This window comes from Uloborus diversus, chromosome 1 (genome assembly GCF_026930045.1).
Source record: "Uloborus diversus isolate 005 chromosome 1, Udiv.v.3.1, whole genome shotgun sequence".
Classification (NCBI taxonomy): domain Eukaryota; kingdom Metazoa; phylum Arthropoda; class Arachnida; order Araneae; family Uloboridae; genus Uloborus; species Uloborus diversus.
Window position 1 is genome coordinate 89,540,485 of NC_072731.1, and position 21,916 is coordinate 89,562,400.

The window sequence follows — 21,916 nt, forward strand, 5'->3', positions numbered from 1 at the left end:
TTTGTTGATGATTTGCATAACATGACACAATTAAATCGTAACTCAGAAATTAGAAAAATCGAAACAGAAAATTTTTAAATTAACCGATTCGGGAATTCGAGAGAAATAACTCAGCTACAAATGGAAAACAATAAGCGCTAGCCAAGCAAGGCAAAAAAGTATCATCTTCTTTTGGTAATAATTTGTAATGTCATATTAAATTTTCTAGCATTAATTGTTATTCTTGTCAGGCCACAATTATTATTTAGTTTTATCAAGAATTGATAAATATCGAATTCAACATCGTGAAAATGGCTGCTTAGAACTACGAACTACGTACTTTGCATTAATGTTTGACGTTTAGTAATGCTTCTTGAATTCTCATTTCTTTCTACGTGGGTCAGAATATCAACAAGACTTTGAAAATTAATTTAAAAAGAATAAAGCGAAACAATCATACGTACGAACAAAAATCGCAACACTTTTAGCATTTTTTTCGTTACCAATGTGCGTTTGTTTTAGTTTTCAATTCCGCCATTAGACAGTGACTTCAGTGCCCCCTATAGTTCGTTGGAGTTGCGAATTGGATAACGTTATACCAGGTAAAATTTTTTATTGTTTTGTATGAATTTGTAAGAATATGAGTTTTTTTTAATCTTAAATTAATTTAACTAATCATATTTTACAGCAGCATTTAGTTGGAATGGACAGTATGCAAAATATTTTCTTGAATTTATTATCGTAGAACAAAATGAATAACCGAGAAAGAATTTACTTTATTCCTTTTATTCTCAGCTGAAAAGTTTCGCCAAATTTGTTTAGGGTTATAGTTTTGGAATTTTGCGAGCAAAGTAGCCTTGGCGAGATTTCGCGTTTTTAGTTAAACCATTTTTAATTTTTATCATGAGTGGAATAAAATGATAGTAAGATTACAGAATTCGATAAGTAAAAAGAAATAATGGTCAATCAACTGAAAAGAAAACTACCACCATATATAAACTGTGAGTACACATTTTATTTATTTTGTTCTGAGTGAATTTAAATAAATATCAGTTTTTCAATTCGATGAAGAAGAAAAAACGAACTTAACAACATTGACTGTACACTTTTCCTTAACCTAATTCCACATAAATGATTTAAATAACCTTTGTTACTACAGTATCCTACTGAAATAGAAAGTATATAAATAAATTTTCTTGAAAATATTTATCGCAGAACAGATTGAAAAATCCAGAAAGAACGTTAAGAATTTGAACAATAAAAAATAAAAGTTCGCCAAAAATCTGTTTATAAGGTTATGGTTTTAAAATTGTGTGAAAGAATAATGTATCTTGACAAGATTTCGCATATCAGGTAAATCATTTCCATGACGAATGAATTAAATGCATGATTTCTTTAGATATCCAATAAAAATAAATTATCTAGTGTTAAACGTTACTCTTGACAGTCTGCCACGTATGTGCACTATGTGACAAAAATGTCAACAAATGCCGGAAATGTCACGAAACTGAACTTAATATGTACTAATGTATAGAAAAAACGGTACAAAATGAAAATGCCGTTCGAAGCGAACCAAAAATTTATGAATTCCGAATTCAACATCGTGAAAATGGCTGCTTCAGAACAACTTACTGTGTGTTCTGCATTAATTGTTTACTTTCGTAATACTTTTTGGTTTCTAATCTCTTTCTATATGGGTCAGAATAACCAAAAGACTTTGAAAAATCTTTTCAAATGAATAAAGCGAAAAAATCATACATAACAACAAAAATCACAACACTTTTAGCATTTTCTTCGTTACCACATGCGTTTGTTTTAGTTTTTAATTCCGCCATTAGACAGTGACTGCAGTGCCCCCTATAGTTCGTTGGAGATGCGAATTGTTTTACATTCGGTTTCGTATGTTTCTAATTTCTGAATTATGATTTAATTCTCTTTATGCATCATCAATAAAATTCTCACGGATACATGGCGGTAGTTTTCTTTTTAATTGATCTTCCATTATTTCTTTAAACTTATCGAATTCTGTTATCTTTCTACCATTTTAATCCACACATGATAAAAAATAAAAATGGTTTACAACTGACATGCAAAATCTCGCCAAGCAAGTGTTCTTTGCTCGCACAATACTAAAACTATAATCCTAAACTATAATCGCACTACTTTGGCGATGAAAATTCTCAGCGTTAAACATTTTTCATTCCGTTCTACGATAATACTACATAATATCCTTCTTTTGAGCTTAAGATTAAGAGAAAAAAAGAAAACCATATTCTTACAAATTCACACAAAACAATAAAAAGAATTACCTTGTAGAAAGTTATCCTCTTCCAAAAAGAAAAAAAAATGCTTCGAATCGACTTGCAGATGCGAAGTTTGTTAATACAGAGTTTTCATGTGCTTAGAATTTCACGCCATTTACGACAGTCAACTCACTTTTTGTAGAGAAATAATAAAGACTAACATTATTTCGAAGAGCTCGAGAATAACATTAAGGGAAAAAAACACTTTCTATTTCTGAAAGCAATCCAAGACACATCGAATGCGTTAATAAATACTTATAACAAACTGCCTATGTTTACGTCAACAGACACACATGGAACGCAATGTTTTAGTTTTTTCGGCAGTTATGTAAATCATTGCAAGGTAGCGTATTCAAGCGCTGGAGTTACGAGTTTCTTGAAACAAAAATTAAGAATATTTTCAGAAAATGCAGTTTTTTTTCAACCAAGTTTTGTCTTTTTAAATTATTTATTTATTTTTATCATTATTATTTTTTTAGTGTTGCTGGTTTCTTAGAAAAATGATTTAAAATTCTACAGCCTTCGTTCATGTTCAAAGTTTTTAAACTGTTCAAAACTTACCCTCTTAAATAGCTGAATCAAAAAAAAAAAAAAAATCATAAAGAGATTTTCCCAACGTAGTGTTTGAAATAAATCCGGTTTATGCCCGGGATCTGTATTTGCAATAATTTTCCCCGTAGGCGCTGCGTTTAGTTTAGTTTTTTTTTTTAACTGTTCAAAACTGAATGAAAAAATGTGAAATATGTGAGAATTAGGTGTCATTACCGAGATCTTTCAAAAAAAAAAAAAGTTTGTTCGAATCGGACTATTTGTTCAAAAGTTATTCGGGGAGAGGGCATAAACCGACAGACGCACATTTCCCCCGTCTCAGAATCCTACTTCACAATTTTTCAATTTTGGTGCAGATAATTTTTGACTTTTTTTTAACGATATTTTAAAAATGTATTAAGCTTTCTTTCATGCTTCTTCCTTTTACTAATGGGCTAAAACTGAAGCAACTCGAAATGTCTGTGTGTTTTCTACTGGTTATAACAAGCGCTCGTGGATTGGGTTGCTTATCGTTTTTAGTTAACTCCCCCCTCCCCCTTATTTCCCACCCATAAAAAAAATAGCAGAGCTGTAGAAGCTCTCCTATTTTTTTTAACGATTACAGACGTCCTATACCCAATTTTTCATTGATTACATGTATCAGTTTAAATATTTTTACTGTCACGTGCCAACAGCAACGTTTTTTTAAGACAGTACGAATTTTTTGAAAAAGAAATGGAAATTATGCTTTTGTGCTCATTAACTTGTCAGTCGACCCTACCTTGATTTTTAAGCAAATGCTTTGAAGATTTTGATTAGCTCTCACAATGGAGCATTTTTGTCTCCTCCCTCAAATAAATAAAATAAAATAAAAAGCTGTCACGCTCTCCCTTTTTTTTTTTTTTTTTCATTTTTTTTTTCAATTGTGAGATCAGAATAGCTAGTATCATCACACTCCAGGGTCTGCCGTACCTACCACTGTTTGTGGTTTAACCGGTTGATTGGGGCCCTGAAGATAGCTCTGTTTTTTAAATCCAGATCAGACGCCGAGCAATCCCCGGTCCAGCAGCCCCAGAGATATTGATTCACATGGAGGATTTTGTGACCACGACACATTTAACGTGCACCAGTCACTATTAACGAACACGAAGGATCTTCGACCGTCTGAGATAGACTCTGGGACCCTTCGGTTACGAGTCTGACGCCTTACCAATCAGGTCACATCTCTGACCTTGACACTCACCCAAAAGTACCCAAACAATGGTCCCACACATCATTCCTTCTAATTAAATAAATAAAATAAAATGAAAAGCTGTCACGTTTCCAGATTAAATAGAAGTTTTTGTATCAATCGATTGCCAACCTCTGCCCTAGACATTCATCCCACACAAAAGCGCACAAAAAATGGTTTCAAATATCACTCCCTCAAATAAATAAAATGAAAAGCTGTCATGCCCTACATGTTTTATTTAATTTTTTGTATCAATCAATCCTCTGCCCTAGACATTCATATTCCACCCAAAACTGCACAAAAAAAAGAAGATTTAAAAAAGTCCTCTATTTGTCTCGTTCCTTTCATTATAGAAAATAATTCCGTCGTGCGGATAATTAGTGAAAACACCCAACTTGAACAAATATTAGTTGGGGCGTTGTCGAAGAATCACATTTCTGCAGGTGGAAAAGAGGTTATTCCACATCTCGACTTGAAATGAGCACCACCTGCGTCGAGACATCGAAATGATAGGTTTCCGCGAAGGTATCATTTGAATGTATTTTATAAAAGAACGCGAGATCTGGTCTACATCATCTCAATCCACTTTTTAATGCCCAGAACAAAATTAACGTCATGGGAAAAGTGGCGTAATGCTAAGAAGTTTTCGTAATCCTCAATTTGTGGGAGAACGGTTTTAGAACACTAAATTTTACGAAAACTGCAGTTCAAGTATTCTACAACACTTATAAAAATGGCCCGTGTGTGTATATTATACTTATACACGCAGCAACGTCACTACCGGGGGTGGAGGACTGATCCGTCCCGGTTAACCATACCCAAACTGGATGTATAAGTTTAATGAAAAACATAAATCCTCCATTACTGAAAATGTTCACAAAATAGTACATCTAAAACTAATTTTATCTATCAAATTTTAACGAAAATGGAGCACAATATTGGGGGGAGAACATCAAATTTCGCAGAAAAGGCGGTCATAATTTTTTGTTTTAATTTACTTTCCCCATACACTGCCTACATAAAAATTTGTTTCTGAAAATTATATTAACCTCATGTTCATACAAAACATAAAATGTGTTGTTGTTTTTTTCCGGGAAAAGAGAAGGGTGACACAACAAATTACCACCCCGGATGACACCCGTGGTAGGAATGCCACTGCTTACACAAATCTACTTTTTACGTCCGATTTTATCAAACTTGGGACTTTGGGGGATCCAGAAATTCTTATAAAAAGGATTTTAATTTGAAGAGTCTACTCTTCAAATTGTAATTTTAAAATCATAAAATAGCTCATATCTAAACATTAGTATCTACCTTTAGATTTTGGCACGTCTTATAGCGCCTAAAAAATCAAAGAGAGAAAAAATACTTGAAGTTGTTTCGATAGTTAGAACGCTTGGAAAAACTTTTTCAAAAAGGACTCGGGTTCACCTAGAGGCTAACCAATTAAGATTCTGAGACGATCAAAGAATCAAGGAGGGGGGGGGGTGAAATTTTAAGTTGGCTGAGGAAATAGAATGTTATTTGATTTTTGTCATCTAATTTAATTAATTATATGCATGTTAATAGTATTAAAAAATAGTATGAAATAAAAACCATTTGAAATTTATATTCTGAAAGTAATTTTTTTTTCCTCGGAAATCGCATGCGATTCTGTTTCGACAGTTAAAAAGTCCTCATTTATTCAAGCTCAAAAAAAAAAAGGCAATAAGTTGGACTACTAAAAATTCAAACATAAATCTGGCACTGCAAAAAGTTGCGACTAATGCAAGAGCTTTTTTTTCTTTTTTCGAATGTACAAACGGAAAGTTGATAAAAAGTTAATAAATTCAAATCTTAAAAAACAAATATTGACCTTTTATGTTTCATCCTTGGAAAAACCGAGTTTTAAAAAAGAAAACGGCAGATTTTTTACACTGAACACATTAAAAATTAAGCTTTCATTCTAAATTTCTACAGAATTTCGTTCAAATAATTCCGAATCAAGGTTTTAGTGAAAAGAGAAAGGAAAAAAAATCACTTTTCTTTAAATAATACTTAATAATAATCGAAAGTGAAGAAATAATTAATTGCCAACAAAGATCGCCTTTTTCATCAGAAGTCTGAAAGCAGGAAATAAAAGAATTTTTTATTGCATAAAATAATCTTAGAATTACATTTTAACATGACCTTGACCATGTTATTAATTTCCGACATGATCATTGTACTTTTGGGCGAGTTAAAAAATAATGAAAACAAAAATCATTGATTTGGGATATGTTTGCAAATTTTATCATTTTTAATCTCGCTTGATCTCTTGAGAATTTTGTAACGGCTTTTTAAAATAGTTTTAACTGGATTTTTTTATATATATATAAAAAAGCGGAATACAATCCTACCTATGCGGGAAATCGGAAGACAGAATAAAATAACGGCAAGCTCCCTTGAAAAACAGTAGATTTCGCAGGCGGGGTGAAATTTATGTAGGGACGTAGTGGTAAATAATATGAAAGGGGGAGGGAGGACATACAAGTAATTTGTGAGGGCACCCATAATTTCTGTGCACACCCCTGAGTGCTGCTACTGCATTTATTAATCGGTACAGCTCTTTTTCCGATCATGTCTTAGCGATTTGGATTCTACTTAGAACAATGCAAGTGTAATGTGAATTGGTTTCAAACCACCTTTTCTTTTGGTGAGTCCCCCCAAACCACAAGGTCAGTTCTCTCAAATATTTTTTCCCAACTATACAGTACTGACTACAACCAAGTAGAATTACAATTGACGCTGACAACATCATAACTACAATGAACACTAGACTACATAAATGACACTTCGTAGCATCGCCGAGTTACCCCACGGCTTTAACATTTTTATGCGTTTCAACTTAGCTGTCAAACACGATGACAGTGTTGTTTTGGCCAAAAGTTTTTACGACATATTTTGTGTACTTCTCACATATTAATTTAAACGTATCGTTTAGGTGCAGATGTTTCACTCCTGAGATCTTAATCACAACTTTTATTTGGACTTCTCTCGGTCCTCTTTTTCATTCCTCTTTTGACACATAAATAACTAAGGGAAGAAAATCAATAAATTTGACTTTGAAGGGTGGATAAGTAGACAGTTCAGTGTCTTTCTTTCCTTAAATGCCACTGGAGAAAAATTAATTGTTCTGAAGTTTAATGATGTTGGAAAAATCCCTGAACTGTGAAGAATTTTGGCATATTCAAAGTAAAAAATCATTTATATGCTCAAATACGTATCTTACGAACTTATTTCTTATCTTATTTGACTCGGAGTAGAAAAATATGTCAGAAATGATACCCCATTTCCCTAAATAGCAAAATAAAAATTCGCCCTCCTCCCCCCGAAAAAAAGGGGGTAGCTCACAGCAGGAAGTCTGGTACTTTTCAGGTATTATTTTGAAGACAGAATAAAGGTTTCTGTGAAGAAAAACCAGAATATCGAACAAGCAAGTGAAGGAGTACCCGAGAGCTGGAAGATGGCAGAGCAGAGGCTGAAGGGCCACGAGGCCTCCTCCCTCGTGACGTCAAAGCCCTTGAGGAGTGCCACGTACATAACCCCCGCGGACCGGAAGATGCCGAAGAGGGCGAAGTGGATGTAGGCGCAGCAGAAGACGATGGCCCAGCTGTAACCCCTGTCGGGACCGCTCGCCACCCCTGGGTTCTCTACGGACAGCATCCCCCTGTCAGTCGAGGTCACGGCTTGATGTCACTCTCTTCCTCCATCCTGAAAGGAACGGAAAAATAAGGCAACGGTCGGAAAACTTGGTGCTAAAAACGAAGTTGTACAACGGAGAGATGGCGAATGAACTGGAAGCGGAAGCAGAGCACTTCGTTCTGTGATGGTAGGGTTAGCAAAGAATGCTCGCGTGTTCTCGTTGTTCCTACCCACTACGAAAGGAGGGGTTTCGTTTCCGCTTCCAGTTCATCCGCCATCTCCACTGCGGCACAACTATAGCAAGAAGTTTCTGTACAAAATAACAAGAATCTGGAGCCAGAAGGCTCCAAAGTTGTAATTTCCCTACTCCATAACTTATTTAGTTTTTTAATTAGTTTAAAATATTAGTCTTTTAAACAGAGTGGAAAATTAAAAATTTTAATTAGTAGCCAGTGACCGGTAGATACTTTTAACTTCATAGCCACTTTTCTTATTATTAGTAATTACTTGATGCAGAAGTTGAAAACAGGCCCGATACCTAGGGTTACCGACCGGTGCGAAAACCTAGGGAGGCAGATTTTTAGGGCGGCAATATTCATGATATCAAAACTTAAAAGAATGTTTGTATCTAGGAGAAAAACGATCATAATCCACCACACACAAAAATTTTCAATTTTACATTTTTTAAGTTTGAACTCAATCGTTCAAGCTTGTTAGCCCCAATATTTTCCCGGTTTTAAACCAGTGACTATGATAACGTTAACTTTTCTTGTCTGAATGCTATTATAGTTAAAAACTGTCCGTAATAATCTACCAGTATTTATAAGAACCTGAGTTTGGCAGAAACATGGACAATACTAATATACCATTCGTTGAACCCCCTTTTTATGCAATCGCCACTTTCTCCTTATGTTGACAGCCAGTTTCTGTATTACAAATACACGCACCATCCTAGTGTATATAAGCTCTTTGGTTGTTCCCCGTGGTCCCACACTTGTTTATTCTACTACCGTATAGTTTTATAGATTCGAAGAGAAGAAATTGAAAAGTAGATATTGTGTGCTGGTTCGGCTAGCTTTAGTAAATATCTACGGTGCTTGTGAAGAGAATGCCACCATATTTAGTGTAAAGCAAGCTGAATTTATTTCTGTTGAGAAAAATAGGGTATTCCAATCAGAATTCTGAATTCGGAGTTAGTTTTATTGTGAATACGACCTTTTATAGTAATTTCATTTTAATGATTTTAAAGAAGCCAAACCAGTTTGTATCGAGACTAGAGATGAAAACAGTCGGAAAAAACCGGAAAATTTCTTTAAAAAAACGGAAAAAAAATTTTTTTTTTTTTCGAAGCGGTTTATTTCCACTCTGGAAAAATTGAAAAAAATGAATTATTTCAACTTTTCAGAAAGTTTTAATTGAAATTTTCAGCAAAAAGTGATTAGAAACTTCTCATACTTAAATTCTGATGTGATTTCCTCCCTCATCCTCACTCCCTCCTTGTATGTTAAAATGCTGTCTAACTTTGCTAAAGCAAGTTGTTGTATGATAATATAATTTGCATATAGATCAAAAAACATTTAATACTTTTCGCAAAAAAAAAATTAAACCAATATCTTTACTGCAGAATTTATTTTCCTTATTCATAAAACAAACAAGCATAACTTTAATCACAGAACTATTTTTCTGCTGATTGTGCAAACCAAATGTATAAGTTATGGCAAAAAAAAATCCGGGAAACCAATTTTCCATGTAACTTTATTAAAAATGAATGAATTAGCAAAACACAAAAAACAATAATCTCAAGAGACCTTTAGCAAACAATGAATTAATTGTTTTCAAACTAGCCGCCTTTTGAAGTAATACAGAGAACTGCTTATTGAAATTTTCATTCAAAGACCCCGCAAGTCCTTTAATCAATTCTACTCCCTATAAAGCAATTGGTTTAGAGAATCCAAACTTATGTGTAGTTTCGGGTAGACCTTTGACTCTAAAACAGGCCATACAGTGTAATAAACGGGATTGAGGTCTAGTGAGAAAAGCGTCCACTCTAAAGATGATATCATATCAAAAAAAAAAAAAAAAAGCTTTGCACCACTCGTCTTTTTGGCCGTATGAACTGGGGTGGAGTTAATTTGAAATGTCAAGTCTACATTGCTATGCTGAAGTGCTCTTAGGTCCACAGAAGTACAACAGCTTCTAAAAAGTCCTTCTGGTACAATTTTCGATACATTTGAACGCCCTCATCCACAAAAAAACCAGAGATATTTTGTCGCTTGTGCTCATTCCATCACAGACAAAGTCTGACATCGGACTATTTAACATTTTCTAAGGTGCTTGGAGTGTCTACAGACCAAATTCTATTGCTCTCGGGGTTATGAGCTGTTTGAACGGTAAATCTCATCAAAAACAACCCTGTTGTAAAAATTTCCCCGCCAAGAAAACCTTTAACTTTTCCGCACAAAAAAGAAAACCTGCATCCTAAACCCAAAAACCCTCAGCCAAAAACAGTTATGATATCTAGTTTGCCCGCCAAGTATCTGCCAAACTATCATCCTCCCTCTTCTCCTTTTTCATCACAGCTACTTCCATTAGAACCTCCTCCCACCTTCAATTCCTCAGAAATATGGATAGATCTTTTTAATTGTTTATCTTGTTCGGCGAGAAGCTTTTTGCTCACCAAGCAACCACTTCACTTTGAAAAGCTTCCCGCCAAATAAGATAAACAATTAAAAAGATCTATCCATATTTCTGAGGAATTGAAGGTGGGAGGAGGTTCTAATGGAAGTAGCTGTGATGAAAAAGGAGAAGAGGGAGGATGATAGTTTGGCAGATACTTGGCGGGCAAACTTGATATCATAACTTTTTATGGCTGAGGGTTTTTGGGTTTAGGATGCAGGTTTTCTTTTTTGTGCGGAAAAGTTAAAGGTTTTCTTGGCGGGGAAATTTTTACAACAGGGTTGTTTTTGATGAGATATCACATCTTTTTGCATTGATATTATTACTTTGTCTGTATTTTTAGAATTGAGAACTTCAAGTCAGAAAATTTTCAGTTGAAACAACGCTGTTTTGAGTTTTTAAGGAACAATAATGGCTAGCCTAATTTTACGTCAAGTTATTTTCTGACTATTAAGATTCTATGTTCATTTTGCGAGAATTGGACGGTTTAAATTTTATTGCAATTCTTGTATCCTCTCTGTTGCAAAGAAAACTTCTTGGATAATTAAATACTATATTTTAAATTATATCGTTTTCAAGTATTTTACAACTTCGAAATAAATTCTACTACAGTTTCTTTATTTGACAGATTATTCAACATTTTCATGAAGGTTTCTTTAAATGTGTTACAGCTTGAGCGCTATTTTAATCTAGCTTTTCACTTTTTTTTTTCTTAAATCGTGGATTATTTTACGTTTTATGGGATAATTTTAATTGTTTCTTGATTTATCTTTTTCTTGATAGAAGTCTTTGTCTTGTTTAATACCTAGTTTTGTTTAAAAGTTCATTTAAAAAACGAAATAACGCATGTTATCACAAGCAAAAAAAAAAAAAAAGCCATTAAATATTTTAAATTTGAATGTGTCAGAAGATCTATACAACTTTACTCGATGTCAAATCGCGGATATCCCAAATTTGCCATAGCGAAAGCGCATGTTGTGTGCGGACTAAGCTCATTGAAAGTCTTGCTTAAATTAATTGCAAAAATTTTTTCAGCTAACAAATTACTGCAAAGCACGAATATCCACACACGTATTTCATATATTTTCAATTCATTATGTGTTGTTTGTGAAAAATCCATTAATTTAGAAAATAAGCAAACCAATAAAAAAGTGCTATTTTTCGCTTTGAATTAAAAAGTTATATGTGCCGTATTCATATGCGTACAGTTTCATATAATTTGTCACGTAAAATATTGTAACGGTTTAAACCCCAGTCTCGCTCCGACATTTAAAATTTTATCCCTTCATAAATATATGAAAACTGAAAAACAGGGGGAAGGAAATTTCGTATCGGCAAAACTTTTTTTTTTTGGGGGGGGGACAGCATTCTAATCTCATTCATTAATTTGTTTCTCTGCTTAAGTATAAACAAACAACATAGAATCTGAAAACAGAAAGCCCAATGAGCTAAGTCTGCGAGCATGCGCAGTCGCTGTGGCAAATTTGTGATATCCGCGATAAACGTCTAGTTGCAACTGTTGGATATGTTTTAGTCTTGATTGAATTTCATTTCCTAAGACAACTTTGGAATAACTGTTAGATCTGTTCTAACCTTGCAATTGCAGTCCGAGATAAACAAACCCTATGAGCTGAGAGTAAGTACATGATAATTTAGGGAAAATTAGTGACTTTCAAACTTCAGTTACTCCGGCCCATGATGTCCCTGGGGGTTGAATTTTTGTATATGTACTCAATGGCCCCCCAAGAATATGTATACAAAAAATCATTACCGTAGCCTCCCGGGGGGCTGTGATAGAACCCCGGGAAGGTACAATTTGGGGGTAAAAACGAGGGGGGAAGGGGAGGGGGGTCAAATGGCACAAAAGGCACATCAGTAGGGCACAAGGAATGTGTGTGCGAAATTTCAGCTTTTTTCCTTTTTTCGTCTGGGCTGTAGCCCTGTCAAAGAAAGCGAAAACGTTTTTGAACAGCGATTTTATAACTTTAATACCTCCTCCCCCTGAAGGTTCAGGGGATTGTATTTTGGTTTACGGTGTCAGGGGCCACTAGAGATTGAGTGTACCAAAAACCAACTCCGGGGGTCTTCATGGGGCTGAGATACAGAGGGGTGAAAAACCCAAAAAACCTGAATTCGTTCTGTCGTGTAATCTTGTCTTGGTCGCTTTTATTTCCTTTCGTCTTTGGCGGTGGATTTGCTTCTGTTGGCTGCTGACGTTTGGTTTCCTTGGCGGGGCGGGGCGTTCCCGCGCCCCGTAATCAGTGAAAGGTGTATCTTCCAGCGTACACTTGCAGACCGTCTCAAACGTTTCTGGCATCTTTGGAGTCATACGAATGCCTGAACCTGAATTTTTGGAACTCGTAAAGCTTCTGTTTGAGCTGTTTTTGCCCTTAGTCGAACTTATCGTTCACAAATTCCCATCTTACGAACGACTTCTCTCATGGAAACCCAAGTATTTCATTGAACTCACTTTTGGATGACCTGATGTTTAATTGAAATGTTCAGTTCATTTTTGTACACTTTCCAAACATCCACTATCATTTCCAAGCCACTTGAAGCGGCATACTGCATCAAATACTGTTCGCCGAAGCACAACAAGCAAACGAACTGTCCTTCTACTTGGTTAAACAACTTTGAAATGGCAGACCTTTTGTTTAAAATTGAAAGAAAACCGAAAAACAATACATAAACTAGGATATATATTGTAAATTATTTTTTAATAAAGTGAGAAACAAAAATAAATAAGACACTCACAAAATGAAACATTTTTACATTCTTTCCCGGTTGTCACAGTGTCACCCTCACAATTTCACGAACCCCCTTCCCCCTCAAAACTTGACATCATTTATGGGCAGCCCTATATTCATTTAAATGTAGGGTAAGTATTGTAAGACGGTATTAGGGGCCAACCCTGAACAACAAAATTTGAGAGATCCTGCTCATGACGAAGATGTAATATACGTCATGAAATTTCTTATGCTGTCGGGGATGGTACGCCACTCCGATTTTTGAAAATAGGTTATAAATTATTGACATATATCGTACAGGGTATGACACCCTTCCCCGGAGACATTTCCGGTTTCGGTGCCAGTTAGCGCGGCTCGGATTAAAGAATCGCAGCGTATAAGCGATGTCCCTTCAACGAAGTGTATCACGGTCAATGAAACAGCAAAGGGTCCATCCTCCGCCCCCCCCCCCAAGCCGTTGGTTTTAACATATATTGTAAATCCTAATACGGCAATTAGTGTTAAAATCAACGTAATTAATGCAGGTGGTGCCCAACCCCCTAAGAGCAAAGGCGTCTCCAAAAGCAAGACCCCCGCTAAAAAAAAAAAAAAAAAAAAAAAAACGAAAAACCCTCACGCTCCCTAAAAATTTAATGGCACAGTTTGTACCATGATCCCCTTCCCACCCTCCATGTGGGCACCCCTGATTTTTGCACAAATATTGCAAGAAGTTGCAGAAACGTGTTTCGGGGTTTCAAGAATCCGCTTTTTCACTGAAGAAAAGTGTCAGCTGTATGGTAAACCTAATTATAACCCCATCCGCCCAGAAAGTAAATTTTGGTTATACTAGACATCAGCAACAAATACTTATCGTTTTCCAGGAAGTTTCTTCGACGTGCCCGTCTTTTCGAATTTTTCTAAGGGGGCAGGGGGGGGGGGCTCAATGTAAACATTATCGGGAAAAAATAAAAACCACGCTCTTATATATGTAAAAAAAAAACTTTCCGCGGGAAACAGGCTTTTTCTAGGTACCCACAAGAAAAAAGAAACTCCCACGAAATGAGCAGCATTTCCTTGAAACAAGGTAATGCTGCTTATCCTTCATGTTGTGGAATTCATGGCAAATTCATTAACATAAATAATGTTTTAAATGCTAACTCTTATCACACTTGTGTGATGACCAATATTATTTTTCAATTGTAGTTAATTTTGTAAGTAAATAAATTATTAAAAATAGTTTTAGTGCGAGTTGTACGTACAATCGTGATTGAAGCAAATTTCGAATGAACAGTACATTGGGATTGTCTTCCTTATTTACAATTTTAACCAAACAGTCATGCTAGAATAAAATTCTCTTATGTCATTCGTCACGACCAATGGTAATTTTAAAAAATAGATAGTCCCCTAGATTTTGGGGGATAGGGAGAGGGTAACGGGAATAGAGCCTTTGAGTTTCACCGACCACCTGTTCAGACCAGCTCTGACGTAGATTGTACTCCCCCGTTCCAATAATAGCACTAAAGGTGGACTTGGAAATTGATATGCTCAAAGAGCAAGCGCAATTTCTACAACGTCAACAAGCAAGAAAGAGTTAGGTGGAAGCTTCTTATCGGCTAACTTTCCAATTAATCGAAGACCTTTTCGGCGGATCCGTACATGCATACATTTTTCTTCCCTATGCAACACTTAAGGGGGGCTTGGAGCCGGAACCGGTAAACAACCATCCCCCTCCCCCCTTTGTTCAAGTAAACATTTCCGCTTCCATAGTTGCCGACCGTTTGCCGAAAAATAAATTGGTTTTGTTCCGCCTACTCACAAGTACCCCTTCCATTATGCTGACCATTCGAAATTATTAAGTTTATGTCCTCCTACAAACCAAAACAATCATCCTCAAAGTTTGGGTGATGCACAGGTATTTCAACAGGAGTCAGGTTCCCTAATTTCCCTTGTGATTTAGAACTTAAGTCTGGTGGGGCAACGGAGTTCAGTGGAATTGTTTACATCCTGCTCCAACACGACTTTTATCCGGATCTAAATCCTCCAATACACTAAAAACAAGCCTTCGTCAGAATAGGTTGATATTTGTTTTGCCGCGTGCGATACTTCAGCGAGGTTCAGGACGCTTTCCCAGACAGTTACTCAATCCCGATTCTTGTTGATCAGCAGCAAAATGCAGGGATTTTGTTGCTTAGAGTTGCTGATTACTTGCATCGTTCTGATGAAGTGTCAACCAAGTCAGCAAGCGGATGAACTACGGAAGGAATCTCTGGTTCAAATCCCGGCCGTCATGAACCGCTTGTATCAGGAATGGTCCAAAGAACGGATGGTGAATAAAATAGCTAGGAGCATTGATGCTAGAGGTGAGAAATAGTTATTTTTTACTTTATATAATGAAGGGCATCAAATTCCTTAGTTCTTTTATGCCAAAGGAGGCCCGTCATTTTGGCGATTGGGGGGGGGGGATTTCAAAACCAATGTAATCAGGCATTTATAATGTATTTGGATTTTTTTCCTATAAAATGCAGTGAGTATATAACCTTTCCTCTCATCCCCCCCCCCCTCCCGGGGAAAATTTTGAAATGAAGGGCTTGGGCGAGGGTACTGCATGGAGAATTGAAAAAATCTTTATATTTATCATTTAAAATGAAAATATTATAAATCTTGATCGAAAAAATGAAATCAATTTTGATGTGTGTGTGTGTGTTTTAACTTTTGTTTGTTGTGCAGTCAATATTAATTACTGTATTCTATTTCTTTTGATCATCACTTTGACAAACTGCAATGCAAAGGCATCAGGGGCTTGAAAGCAATAGTAAAATAATAATAGTAATTATAATAATTAATGTGCTTACTGATTTGATAATATATTATGTACAAGTTAAATGAGAAGTTTTGTAAAAATTACTTTTCGATTACAAAATTTTCCTACTCTTCTCCATGCACGAAAGTAAAAATGTATGATTTATTTAATGACATAATAGTGTTAAAAATGACTGATTACAATATTTTCAAATGCATGTTTGTTAAATTTACCATTATAAAAATAGTTAAATGTTGAATGCTTCACTTTAGAAAGTACAACGAGAAGGTATTGCTAAAACAGTGAAATCGAAATAGAATAATTTATGTTTCTTATAGTATTGGTAATTTATTGTAATTTATTGTGTGCACTAAATTAAACAAATAAACTAAAGACAACTGTAAAAGGTATAAAGGATGAAAAATTGTAATCGCATATGATTTGCGGATGAATATTTTTGTCCCCGGAAAAATAAGACACGTTAGAGCACTTTGACAGATTATGCCTATATTTTTACTTTGAAAATAAATTTATGAAAGTGCTAAAAAATAACGAATGGAAATGGGTCCCAGCGAGACAATGATGACTAACAAAGTCAGGGGTTGATTTGCTGTAATGTCGATTCCATTAAGATGGGGCTGACCTCCCCCATCTTTTGTTTTCCCTCTTTGATTTCCCAGGGATGTCCACCAGGGGGTCCGTGGCACAGACTGCGCCATTGGAATTTTTAGGGTGGTTTAATTTTACAGTGATTTTGATATCATTTGGGGGGAGGGCTGCTCTTATTCTGGGGGAAATACTGTGCAACATTTGAAGGGGATGCGCTATGGCCCTTGGGGGGGGACACCTCTGAATAACCCCCCCAACTCATTAAACTGAATGTCTGTTTTTATTAGATAAGCTCCGCCTCCCCCTCTTAATTATTGAATTTAATATTTAATACCCTACGATAAGCAATATGGTTTGTTTAAAGCCAAGGGCTTTGGAATTATAACTGTTAACCCTCCCCCTCCCCTTTCGTTGTGCCCCTGTTTGCTTCATTTTTACTGGCTGTAATAAGGAAAATCTTTTGCTTATAAATATTTCAATATTGTTTATGTAAATAAGTAAAAGAATTTTGATTTCAAAAAGGATAAGAGACTGTTAAGCAAGTAGAAATTCACGTGTGTTGTCCAATACATGTTTTGGCTATAAAATTTTTGTTCACTTATCTGCATATGGTGATTTTGTATGTGAGTTATGAGATAGAATTGGATGAATAGTCCCTTAACAGAGGCAGCTTTTACGTTTCTGTGTGCTTAATTTGATTTATTAGGTATTAATGTATAAACTAATTTACATGTAAATTAGTTTAAAACTAGAAACCCAATTTCTTGAATCAAATTTTAATGTTTGCTGATATTTGTAGCCCTAGGTTGAAGAAAATACTACAAAAGAAAACGAAATTATTTCTTTGCATTAATGCTATAACTTTACTTTTTATGACAAGTAGCAGAATAATTTTATTTGATTCATTTAGTCATTTTTACAGTTTGTAATTAATATATTCTAACATTTTGACATCAAAATTTGCTTTTGTACTATACTAAATTAAATGCAAGCCTATAAATATTTTATGAAATATCATATTTTCATTTTACTGACTTTAATAACACTGAGCGGCAAAAAAAAAAAAACTTCAAAATGGAGGTATTGAAAACGTGAAAATATAGTTATGGAATTTTTTTGCAGTCCAACAAACCACGTAGAAATGTTAAAAATACAAAAACAGCAAGTGGAATTTGAATATTGCAGTAACAGCCACTGATAAAATAACTGGTTTATAAAATCAACTGCTTTTTAAAATTAATTCTGGAATAACACAATTCAAAAAAAAAAAAAAACTAAACACCTTTCATAATGTACCTCAAAAGGACAAAATAAAATTCCTGGGTTAGAAAGGACAATTTAAGTACTCCTGTAGTTTTCAAAACTTCCAAGAAAATGACACCAGAAACGAAGAGAAGTGCGGCTCAAGTCATGAAGAGAATTTCTTATCATTATCTAGCCTTCAATCATAACTTTGAGCGAAAAAAAGTTACAGATTTAAAACAAGTTAAAAATATCCTTTAATAAAATCTTTCCTTTTCATGCCTGCCTGCCTGATTTGAAATGGAATAACTCAATATTGCATTTAGCATTTTGAAATGAAACAATAAAAAAAATAATTTAAATTAAAAATAACAAAATGAAAATAATTATGTGAGATTAAGCTATAAAGTCATAATGACATTCAAGAATCCCTGAATCCGTACTTTGTTGGTGTAAAGCTTTCAAACTTCTCTTATTATTATTTGCATCAACAGGGTAGTTGCAGTTAAGTTTAATTTAATACATTATCTATCCCAATTTTAATATAAAAAACCATGAGAGCAGTGAAACACGATTTAATGGTGTCTCACTGTTCCTTAATTGCAGAATATAAACTCAGTTGGTGTCATTTTCAGACAAAAAAAAAAGAAACGCACACACACACACACGTGATTGCGAAAAGCATAATTTAAATTCAAGATCGTCAATATTTCAAATTTTATTTTCCTTTGTTTTTAATTTTTTTAGTGCTCTTTGTCAAAGCATAACAAAAAAAAAAAGCATTACTGTTTAAGAAAAAATTAATTATTTTGAGGGTTTATGGCAATATTGAGAGAGTATCTTTCAATCACGTGAAACTTTCATTTTTTTACAAACAGCCTTTTTTACAGATAATTTTCTTGAGTTTTGAAAGTAGCAGTTTAATAATTTTAACGCATCATGGTTTTTGTAGTTAAAATGTGTGTCAAACAAGCTGTGAATCATCAGTTGTTTATTAATCAAGTTCTTCTGCAGAATTATAGTCATATTAGCGTCACCTGTGGATAATTGATAAGAATTTAATTTGAATTTAATAAAAATGAAAATATTGCATTTTTTGTTGATTCGATTTCCAAAATCTTTTTTTTTTTTTTTTCAAGCCTTCATCAATCGTAACTTTTCCGCGCTATAGCAACTCAAAAATAAAAAAAAAATCCCCCTTCCCTTTCATCCTACAACATGCAACAACATATACGCAAACCATTACTAGTCATAATCAAAAATACTTTTCTAATCTTCAGAAAGATATGCTTTTTTTTAATCAAAAAACTACGAAATAATAAATAACGGCGCTCTGCTTTCTTTGACTATGTGTTACACAAATTACACGCAGCATTAAAATAATACTTTTTTTTTTAAATTTTAAGCGATAAGTTCTTCCTGAAAAAAATCCCAGATCATGGTTTGTTGTCAACCAAAATCACCGTAAAAGTCTTGGAAAAAAAAGAGACAATTTAAATAAATATTGAAAAATAAAAAAATTGAAAGTGGGTTTTTTAAGGTTTCCCCTCCTCCCCACACACACACACAGAAAGAAAGAAACTTGGGCAAGAGACCTTATTCCCATATTTCATATTTTGAATTTGAAAAATTTTTCATTAGAACTTGAGCAGCTTAAAAAACTAAACATACAGCACTGGACATAAAGAACCCTGGAACTGACAAACAAATTTGCGTCAAAAATACTTGACTTGAATGAGCTTTTGACGTAAAATATGTTCACAAGAGACTTTTTTAATTTAGTTACTTAAAATTTTTGATTAATTCGAAAATTTTGTATCATTAGCACTTACAGGGAAAATTCATGCTTCTTTGTTTAAAAAAAACCAATGCAACTTAAGATTATGTTTTAACTCAGAAAATCGAAAAAGTTGCAGAAATTCCGAATAAATATTTTTAGTTTGTCTGCAAAAAGATAAAATAAGTTATTAATAGAAAAAGGCGGACTATTTCTATAGTAGTTTTTCGTAGCAGTAGGGTCATAGTAGTTTTTTTTTTTTTTTTTTTTTTTTTTTCAAAACATTGTAATTGTTCATAAACTATCTTGAAATGTCTCACTATTTATGTTTTTGTCCTAATTAAACTAAAATACTAAATACAATTCTAATTTTACATTCACTTTATTTTACGTAGTTGCTTCGATTTAAAAAGAAAAATAAATATTTAACTTTTATAACTTTTATATTTGCTAATCGTATACCATCTCATCAAGAAGGACGTGATTTTTGTTGTTTTTCTGTAAAATCTATACATATAATAAAATAAGATGTTTGTGTGTGTGTGTGTGTGTGTGTGTGTGGCGCGCATCCCGGGAAAACAGTAAGGCCTAGAAAGATGAAATTTGGTATACAGGTGTAGTTTTTGCTGAAGTTGTGCACCTCGGGCTTCGATTTTTGATATTTTAATTAGAAAAAAAGTTATTTAATGTTTTATGTGATTTTTAGCACTTTTTAGTACTTTTAACCTCACAGACCCCGAACCAATTGCGCCAGACAAATATTTTTTGTACTACACTGTCCGAAATTTAATTTTAAATATGATGAACAAAATTTTGTAGATAGAGCAATTTTTGTATTTTTTATGAATTTTTGAAAAAACCTTTATTTTGCATTTTTTTCTGGGTTTAATTTTTTTCTAAACGCATCCCGTGAAAAATATAATAACCTCTTTTCTACAATTTTACTATGTAGTAGCCAGAACATTTCGCCCTCTACAGGAAAAAAAATTTTCAAAAATATTCGAAAGTTTTTTTTTTTTACAATTTTTTAAAGGCAGAACGAAGATATGAGCTATCGCTTCACCGAAGATCTGCTGTCCGCTGACCGCTTCGAATATGACGTAACGCAACCACGTGATCTAACTGAAGTGCGTAACTTGCTTTTTTCTTTTCTCCCTTTCGAAGGATTCATTCGCTTTTTTTTTTCTTTCCAGGTATTTCATTTGTTTCTCCCCCCCCCCCCCCCCCCCGGATGTTTTGCTAAACATTCGATTTCGGTTAATCAGACGGACCACATCGGATCGTTTTGGTCCCAGTCACTTTTTTTTTTAAATTTTAATAAAAACAATGATTTTTATACTTTGGCAAACTCCGGGTACCACAGAGACACCAATTTTTTGTGCTATTTTAATAAATAAGTGAGCGCGCTTTTTTTTTTTTTTTTTTTTTGCATGATTTTCTTTTTGTTAGGGAATAAGAATGGAGGTTAGATCAAAATAGAGATAGATGAGGAAATTTAGAGATGGATCGAATAGGTAGATAGATATACATTGAGTGTACAAAAAATGTTTATTTATTTTTTTTTTTTTTTTTATTTTTTTTTTTTTTTTTTGAATTAATACTTTTTTTCTCTGAAAAAAGATTGTTAATTACTATCAGAGGTAAATTTGCATAGATCTAGAGAAAGATAAATCTACAGATCGATGTACAGTGAGAGATAGACAGACCCGTTATTTAAAGAACAACAACGGGGGTTGGGCGGGGGGGTATGCCTCACAGATCTCAAACCAACCACGCCAGATGAGTATATTTTGTACTGTAGTGTATGACATTTAATTTTAAATGTGATAAATGAAAAAATTTTGAAGATAGAGCAATGTTTGTATTTTTTATAGATTTTTGAAAAAACCTTTATTTTGCATTTTTTTCTGAGTTTAGTTTTTTTCGAAACGCATCCTGCAAAAAGTATTGAACTCTCAATTTTGAAATTTTAGTTGGTAATAGTAAAAACATTCTGCCCCCTCCCTTAAAAGTATTCCAAACGACGAAACTAGGGATAGGTCTAGAAAATATTTTATTCAAGTACTAATGATATAGATGGATATAGATTGATTGATACCGCCACGAAATTTATTTAAGCAGCCGCCGAGGGCGGCAGCATTGGCGTAAAAAGTCGAATGATAATATTGATACATAAAGAAAAACATTGATTAACACCGTCGCTAAACTGTCTAAGCAGCCGCCGAAGGCGGCAATCCTGGCGCAAAAAGGCGAATCGCGTAAAAAGGCGGATCAGCTGGTCGCCGAAGGCGGCTAGTGCATTATATATCCTTTGCCACTCCCCCTGGAAAAATTCGAAATTACGGTGCTTAAAAATAGATTTCGATATGAAACTTGTTTCTC